Below are 9401 nucleotides of genomic sequence, written 5' to 3' on the forward strand. Positions count from 1 at the left end.
TTAGAGATGTATTACTATGGACGATCAAAAATATTCCTGCATATGGGAACCTGTCAGGACGTTTTGGAAAGGATATGATGCATGTCCTATTTGTGGTGAAGAAACCTATTCGACAAGATCGAATCATAATAGGAAAATGTCATATACAGAATATAAAAGGTTTATACCCGCAACTCATCCTTATCGAAGGTAAAGAAATGTATCTAACGGGAATCAAGAGTTCAACCCCACACCAAAACCATCGAGTAGCCATGAAGTTTTGGAAATAGTTGAAAGATTGTCACTGGGGAAAAAGTATTGGGAAGATTAAGTCGAAGAAATAAGATGTCAAATCCTGCTGGAAAAAGAAATCAATATTCTTTGAACTTGAGTATTGGGAACATCTACATGTTCCACATGTTCTTGATGTGATGCACATTGAAAACAATGTATGTGAAAGTCTCATTGGTACGTTACTTGACATTCCTATAAAAACAAATGATGGAGTAGCAGCGAGATTAGACCTTGTGGAAATGAATGTGCGGACAGAAAGATTTGGCACCAAATATGGGGAAGAAGATAACGTATTTTCCAGCAACCTGTTATACACTTATTAAGGATGAGAAAAGAATGATTTTGAGTACTTTGGTTGGAATACAATTCACTGCATGTAACACATCCAATGTTAGAAACCTTGTATCGATGAAGGAACTGAGACTTGTTGGACTTAAGTCACACGATTACCACACTTTTATACAACAATTGCTTCCAGTGGCCATCCGTGGTGTCTTGCCCAAACATGTCAGAGACACTATCACTCGATTGTGTTTCTTCTTCAATGTGTTATGTAAAAAAGTGATAAATGTGTCAAAGTTGGATGAATGCAAAGATAGATTGTGACGATATTTTGTTTACTTGAAAAGTATTTTCCAACTTCATTTTTTCATATAATGATTCATCAGACTATTCATCTTGTGCGAGAGGTGAAATTGTGTGGACCGGTTTGGTATAGGTACATGTACCAGTTTGAAATATACATGAAGATTGTTTGGTACAATATTTGTCCTTGCAGGAAAAGCGATCAAACCGTGGTGCTTGAGTTGCTGTGTGCTTTAAAAGATTTGACTTGCACCATTACCACCAGCTGTAGCTTTTAATAAAGCGGCAAGTGTTCGGTCCTACAATTGGTATCAGAGTCAAGGTCACAGGTTCGATTCCCATTGATTGCAAGGAATGTAATTATTGGGAGGGATATTGTTGGGTGCAATAATTGTCCTTGCATGAAGAAACAGTGGTGCTTGAGCTGATGTGCGGTTTAAAATATTTGAGTTGCACCATTACCAACAGCTGTAGCTTTTGGTAAAATGGCAAGCGCTCGATCCTACAAAGATTTTGAAAGGTTATGTGCGAAATCGCAATGGACCTCAAGGTTGTATAGATGAATATTATATTGTTGAAGAGGCTATTGAATTTTGCTCAGAATATCTATCTAGTATGCACACAATTAGGATCCCATCAAGTAATCGACAAATAGAACTTACGAAGCCTTTATCGGTGCAGTAATGCATTCTGTTTGTCACGATGAGTTGCAGCAAGCACATTGTTATGTATCAGCAAATGATGTTGAGATTGATATTTATATCAAGTAATTTCTCCAAATTAATAATACTTTCATGTGCTTTGCTTACATTCTATTTGTTTTGCTTACATTCTATTTGTTTATTTATTTTTAATAATAATTTCATTAGGGAACACATGAAGTATTTGAATGCAAGATTTTCTCATAGGGCTAAGTCTAGGGATGTAAATGAACCAAACCATTTGTGAGCTATTCGAAGCTTGATTCGATAAAAGTTCGTTTGAGCTCATTTAATGAGGCTCGTTAAGATAAACGAACCAAGTTCAAGCTCTACAATATTCGGCTCATTAGCTCGTGAACATGTTCGTTAGTAAATTCATAAGTAATATCTTAGATGAAAAATAATAATTTTGATATTTAATTTATTGATTTAACATATTAATTATGAAGTATATAGAAAAATCTATTAAATTTATTTATTATAATAAATTGACAGATTTTAATAAGAATATTATATTTTTTCTAAATGTATAATTTATCTTTTAATGAATTTAATGAATATTTAAATGTATAATTCATATTTATTGAGCTTGTTTAGGTTCGATAAAAGTTTGAATAAGTTCGTGAGCCATGAATATATTTGTTAAATAAAGCTCGAGCTCGGCTCGATTATAAACAAGCCAAGCTCAAACATTCAAGAGTTCGGCTCGACTCGACTCGATTACATCCCTAGCTAAGTCCAAGAAGTGGTTACAAGATGAGCATAACCAAACGTTAATTGTTTTGTTGCGTGATCGTGTAAGTTCATTTAGTATTACATATTTGCATACATTTTTCGGTTGGATTTATGCATGACAAATAATTTATTACATACAAAAGTATAGGTTGCACATGTAGTTGACCTTTCAACACATCAAGTATCAGAAAGAATGAAATTGATAGCGCGCGAACCTAGCAAGCAAGTCTTAAAGTACTTTAGTTATTCTATTGATGGGGTTACTTATGCAACAAAAGAGAGTGATGATATACGAGTTGTACAAAACTCTGGAGTTAGCTTAGTCGCAAAGACAATGCAAGTTGCTAGGGCAAACGATAAAAATCGTATTATCAGATATGGTTTTTTATGGAGTTATAGAGGAAATATGGTTACTTGATTACCACAAATTTCAAATTCCAATGTTTAAATGTAAGTTGGTGGAGAATAATAGTGGTATTACCATAGATGATCTTGGGTTCACGTTGGTAAACCTCAATAGAATTGGATTTAAATCTGACTTTTTCATCTTGGCTAGACAAAAAAAGCAAGTATTTTACATTGAATATCCCGAAGATCCTTTATGGAGTGTTGTACTTGCAACTCCAAGTAGGGAATATTTTGAATACATAAAGGGTGACGACATGGTTCCATAGTAAGCATATTATTTTTCAAAATTCTGCATGTAAATTATGCCCATAAATTTTGTTGTATATATCATTTGTTAACTACATAATTTTTTTATCAACAGACTTGTGGACTTTATGGCATCCAATACCAAGCTTAAAATAGGTTCTCATGGTGATGACATGGTTGGAAATGGTAAGAGATTAAGACAACATACTAGTATTGGGAAGGGTAAAGAAAAAATTACGTCTGCTGGCACGGGAGAGAGCTTGGAATGCAACACAAATTTGGAATCTACAGATACTGAAACCACAAGAACTTCTAGAGGTCGGACACATATGGATAATCTTGCTAGACAAAGGGTTCAAGGAATTAGAAAGGATGTTACATTCAATAAACTGGGACAGCCAATAGGAAAAGCTGCTGTTGAAATGCAAAGTTATATTGGCGTACTTTCTCGAGAAAAGGTTAAGATTAGTTACAAAAATTGGAAGCGGGTTCCAAGTGATGTTAAAGAATTGATATGAGAATCGGTTAATGTAAGTAAGTTATCATGTTTTTATAGCTATAATATTTAGATTATATGATATATTTAATGTTATTAATTTATCTTTTGAACTTTTTTATTTATGGTTGGCGTACTAGGTTGACACAACATGGAAGAAGGGCTGTTTGAAATCAGCAAACAAGAAGTTGTGTCAATACAAAACTCATCTCACTCGAACATTCATTTTTAGCAATCTTGACAAGCCAGAAGAGTTGAATGAGCCACCTACAGGCTATAGAATTACAAAGATGATTGGAGTTCTTTGGTCATTAGTCTCATGCCAGGCGACTTTATTGTAAGATTTTAAATTTATTCTTTCAAAATTAGTCTACCATAATTCATTATTTATATTGAAATTTGATTGTGGAATTTCTGAAATAACTAAAAACTAAATGATCAAAAAAAATAGAGAAGAAAACAGAATATATACCCTCATAGGCTTGCACGTAAAGGATATGCACGATTTGCCGAAGAAATAGGAAGTAATTTTTTAGTATATTTCCATATGAACACTCCAAATTATTCACATTAAATAATTTGTTCTATTTGCTGGATTGTTCTTATTGTAGGCTTCTGAACTATGTGATGATGATGAGATCAATAGAGCTATTATTTGGAGAGAAAAAAAAAAGACGACTCTACAAAGAAGGGAGCTTTGAAGTCGAAGATTTGACGAAAAAAATAGATAAGATTGTAAGCAAAATGAAAAAAAAAAGTCATAACCAATAATTTTATTGAAATTGTACTATTTGCAATTAAAAAAATGTTTTCAATGTGCATTACAGGATGCTTATTTACAAGAAAAATGGGAGAGTAAGCTAAAAATGGAAGGGACAAAAGATGGTATATTTACAAAAGCACTTGAAACTGAAGAGCATGTTGGGCGTGTGAGAGGTATTGGAGGTCATATCACTCCAACGATCTATTTCAATGTTGGTAGAAAATGGAAGGGTTCTAATGTTGCGAAAGATGTAATCATTGAGCATAAAAGGGAGTTGATGAAAGCAGAGAAGAAAATTTCATAACAAGATGCACGTATAAAAAAAACTTGAAGCAATTGTGTACTAAAGTGGTGCATGTAATCACAAATAGTCATCATTTTTTATGATGTACAATCAAATAATGTTTAAGCACAAAGAAGCTTCATACAATATAATATCATCTAAATAATGTGCAATGAATAGAGATTCATCATCATATTAATGCTATTATGCTAATAAAGTAATATAATTACTTTTACCAAAAACTAAATTTAAATTTCAAAGTTTCAATCAATTATCCATCATTAGAATAAGTAGTAGACTAAACATAACTAATGTTTGGTGGTTGAGACTTGAGAGTTAAGAGTGAAAACAAAAAATAAAATAAAGAAAATGAGGTGTGATAGGGTATTGATATTTAAAATTAGTTGACTTTGACTAGGTTTTTAAAATTGTTGACTAGTTTTTTAAAATTATTGACTACAACTTAAAAATCTTGACTGCCCGCCTCGCCCGCCTGCTCGCCGCCTCGACCCGCCTCCCCAATGCCGTATAGCTTGGGCCGCCTAAAACACCCGCCTCATGTGTAGGCGGTGCGGTCGAGGTCCGCCTACCGCCTAGGTGGCCGCCTTGACCACCATTTAGAACACTGCCAATGAATGAAAGCGACGTGAAAAATGATGATGTTGAGCTGCAGTGAAACGTTAACTACTCGTTTTTCTTTAAAATATACTAGAAAATGTTTTTTTTACCGTTTTAATTCATTCTGCCGGAATTACTATGTATATACATATATATATTTTTAAAATAGTTTTGCATCATTTTAAATAAATCAACCAATTATTATTTGAAAATCTAAAAGAATGTAATTCAACGCATGAAATCGTAAAACGTCTACCAACCTAAACTAACATTATTTCAAAAATAATTTAACTCGAACATCCTCTCATAACCTCTCAAAGACATCATAAGTCATAAAATCTTTTAAATAACTTAAATCATTAGCATAAGTCATAAACATAAGTGCGGAAAAACTAGCACCGGTCCTCAGGTTGTGTGCACCTTCAGTCAAGCAAGATCAACCATCAAGGCCCCCATTAACATCAAACTCATGCTCACATGCATCGATCACACCTAGTGAGTCTATTGACTCAGCAAACCTTAACCATGATAACAAGTAATACATATACATCTACATGCAAGAGAGAAAATAATTTTACTTAAAACATCTTTTCATGAACATGCATAAACATAAACATTTTTCCTTTCATCGTAAACATTTTCCTTTTCATCATATACGTATATGTTTCTCTTTTATTGAATTTGTGTCGTTAATTATGACTTTCGTATCAGCTGAAGGTCAATGAGTCAATCTACGTGTAACAACAGTATTGGGCGGCAGGGACATCAGCGACACTCTCACCCGTTAACTGAGCTTTGCCCTATCATATCATCATATCATGTCAATGGAAATACGATCGTCGGGCTCCCTCTGGGGCCTTCTCCCGTAAACGGATTCCCTCTGGGCCCTTTTTCCTCATGTTATCTCCAATCATATCATCGTATTAGTCACAATAACTTCACCTCCTCCAATGTGTCATATTTTCATCACTTATAAAAATTCATGCATATATATATGAATCATTTTTCTTTTAAACCAGGTATGCAACACGTCTTTTAGCGTCAACGTTTCATCATAAAAATTCACAAAAATTTAAAATAAACATTTTAACATTATTTGCAGCATTTGGGGCACTTCCAAGACGTCTAACATTTTTCAGGTGTAAAATAATCGTTTTACCCCGAGAAGCATAACTTTTCGTATTTATCCTTGGACCTCGAAACGACGTCCTAAATCATTCCAAACTTAACATATAACCTTAAAACACTCCATAAATATTCCTTAGATGTAAACTTATGCCACTCAACTAATTTCCCAAATCGTTTTTAAAGCTTAGACGTACATCCCGGTTTTGACTCGTATTGACTCGAAACTTAACCAAACTTGAACCAAAGCTTAGTAACACCTAAATAAATCATATTAAACCCAAATACAGCCAATCAAGACCTATGAACAAGCCTAGAACAGCTACTGAACCCTTGCCCTATTTTCGAAAACCCTAGCCCTCCTAACCATGGAAGTTTCGACCCTACCCCTCAAGCAACCCGACCAACCCCTGGTCGACCACCTTAGGACCATACTAGACCCCTATGAACCCTACTGGACCTATCTTGAGAAGCCTAAACCCTCAGCCCCTCAATCCCGTCCAAACGCATGCACCCGTTACCCCAAACCTGTCCAAGTGCATGCACATCGACCTTGCCCTTCGATCCAGCCCTCGTGCCGTAACCTTAAGACCCTCCAGCAGCCCTCTTGGCTCTCCTAATCATGTTCTACAACAGCTAGAAACCGTAACCCACAAGGACTCCTAGCCGAATAGTCCTAGTCCCACAAGAGTCCTATTTTCGAGCAACTCCTTCATCCTTCATGTCCAGCCCTTGCATTAGCTTGTCTAGGCCCTTAAACCCTGTTAAAATCTCCCCTTCCCATAGCCCTAGGTTGGCAGCCCCTTCATACATCATTAACACAAGTTTTGGATCATGAAATCATGAGTTTTTGACTTAGCATGAATGACATAAAAACGAAAATAAATGCAAGGCAACATGTTTTTCATGCAAACATATATTAACTCCATAATATGGTGCAATAGATGAGAGGAAAAAAAAAATTTAACGCGTGCCTTTGCGTGTATTATGCACGAAAAACGGCTTGGCGATGCGAGGGACGTTGGTGGAGAGACATGGGATGCACCTTGCTGATTTTTCTTCAAGCTTTTCGTGAGTTTCCTTCCAAAATTTTGTGTGTGGCGTGTGGATCCATATGTTTTGGGAGGATTGGGACGTGAGTTTTGAATGTTTGGGATAGGTTTTAGGGCCTTTTATTTTAATTAAAATTCATAATACAAGTTTAGCCCCATTAACCTAGTATAATAGGCTCATTAAGCCTATTAGTTATATTTAAAATATTTCGTTTAGGAAATTTTGTGAAAATATTAGCCGAGTTCTCAAAAATGAAATATCGTTTAAAAATATGTTTCGGCGTGTAAAAACACCTCAAAAGTTTCCATTTTCAAAAATATCAGTTAAAATATATCATACATTAAACAATTAAAATAATTATTTAATAAAAATATTTTTCCCTCATATGGTCTCCGGTCTCCGTTCCTCGATCGCATCTCAAATAACTTTAAAAACACAGTTTATTCATTCTAGTTGAAAATGAGATTTTGAACATGTAAACATGCCTATCATATTTACTAGATGTAATTAGAACAATTTAATTAAAATACATAAGAAATTTGATAACTTGCATGCATATGGTTCACGTAGACCTTCAAATTTTCGGGACGTTAGATGCATATTGTTAGCAAATTTGATGTTTTACAGGTATAACAGTAGTTGTAATTAAAGTAATAATAATGTAACATAGAGTAAGTAAAATTTATTGACATGCCTACTTTTATTTTACGGTAAACAAGTTGCATTGACTTTGGAAAGTAGCAGAATTATTGTTGCATATGGTACAGTTGTTTATGTCAATGGACAAGATAAATTGATTAATGGTGTTCCGTTACTCCATAATTGCATATGGGTCTCCATTGATGAATCCATGGACAAATCAACACCTTTGTCAGTTCCAATTCCTAGTGAATATGAAACTGTTGGTGATGCCATATGAACACTTTTGGCTTGGCCAGAATACTTGACAGTGAAGCCAAATGAGGTACATGTAATATTAGATTCCAAGTTAAATTGTCAAAAAAAATTCTTATTCATTTTATCTAACATGTTCACATTTGCAATTATTAGAAGGCCAAAAGGAAGAAACTTGAACATTCAATAAAGAAACATCATTTGTCAACAAGTGTCTCAAGATCATTACATATGATGTATTGTTATAGTAAATGTGCTCTTGATGAAAGAAGATACATATCAATTATGTTAGATCATGATGTATTTGATGATGATTATAAACCTATTGTGCACCTTGAGGACATCATTCTTTTGTATCATTTGAAGCCAATTTCAGCCAATTGTGTAGTTGGCTACATATGGTAAGTGATTTGATTTCAGTTATATCAGCAAATTATTTTTGACTGCCATTATAATGAACCCGGAGTCTGATTTGTTATAACAGAAAATTATGCGTCGCCATTTTGTCTTGTTCACATTATTGTTTAGTATGCTAATTATGTTTGAAATGGAAGACATCTTTACAAAAAAACTGTTGAAAGATAAAAAGACGGAGAAATTCAGATTTTTGAATCCACATAGCATTCCATATGTGTCAAAAAATATACAGGACAAAACAGGTAAGCTTGAAAGGTTGAACCAAAATGCAAGTGTTTTAGCATATAGGCTCAGTGATGCATCAGTTGATCAATTAGTTTTTGTGTCGTGTATTGTCGGGTGAGTAAGAATTGGAATTTTATTTTCAATTGCTTCATTTCGACAATTTATTGAATTTTATGCACTGATTATGCGTTTGTGCGTAGTTCTCATAGGATTCTCACTGTCATTGAACCTTATGATGAGGTTATTTATTTGTTGGATTCCCTATATCATCGCATTTACGATGAGGACTGTAAATATGTAGTGGAAATGTGATTTAATATTCTTTTTTAATTAAAAATTTAATTTAGTCAAAAATAAAGTCATATATCAATTATTATTAATGTATGAAAGGCCTTGAGATTGTTTTATTCAAACAAAGGAAGGAAAGATAGAAAAAATGTTTTGTGAGAAGTGGTAAAGGTATGTATAATTATGTTTAACAACAAATTTAATGCGTATATTTTTAATTAACAATTTGTTTCTATTTACCATAAGCTCCTCGACAACCAGATGCAAAACAATGTGCTTATTATGTGATGA

General features: G+C 34.0%; 1 long non-coding RNA gene across 2 annotated transcripts; it reads left to right on the plus strand.

Moving 5' to 3' along the window:
• Nucleotides 1–4117: 4117 nt before the first annotated feature.
• On the plus strand, nucleotides 4118–9196 carry LOC142550870 (uncharacterized). 2 transcript variants are annotated; one of them, XR_012821439.1, is made up of 4 exons: nucleotides 4118–4179; nucleotides 8337–8581; nucleotides 8735–8936; nucleotides 9023–9196. It is a non-coding gene; the product is annotated as an uncharacterized LOC142550870 (long non-coding RNA). The 2 variants fall into 2 exon arrangements; XR_012821438.1 differs by having other exon boundaries at nucleotides 8735–9196.
• The last annotated feature ends 205 nt before the right edge of the window (nucleotides 9197–9401 follow it).

Source organism: Primulina tabacum, chromosome 7 (assembly GCF_025594145.1).
Source record: "Primulina tabacum isolate GXHZ01 chromosome 7, ASM2559414v2, whole genome shotgun sequence".
Lineage (NCBI taxonomy): Eukaryota > Viridiplantae > Streptophyta > Magnoliopsida > Lamiales > Gesneriaceae > Primulina > Primulina tabacum.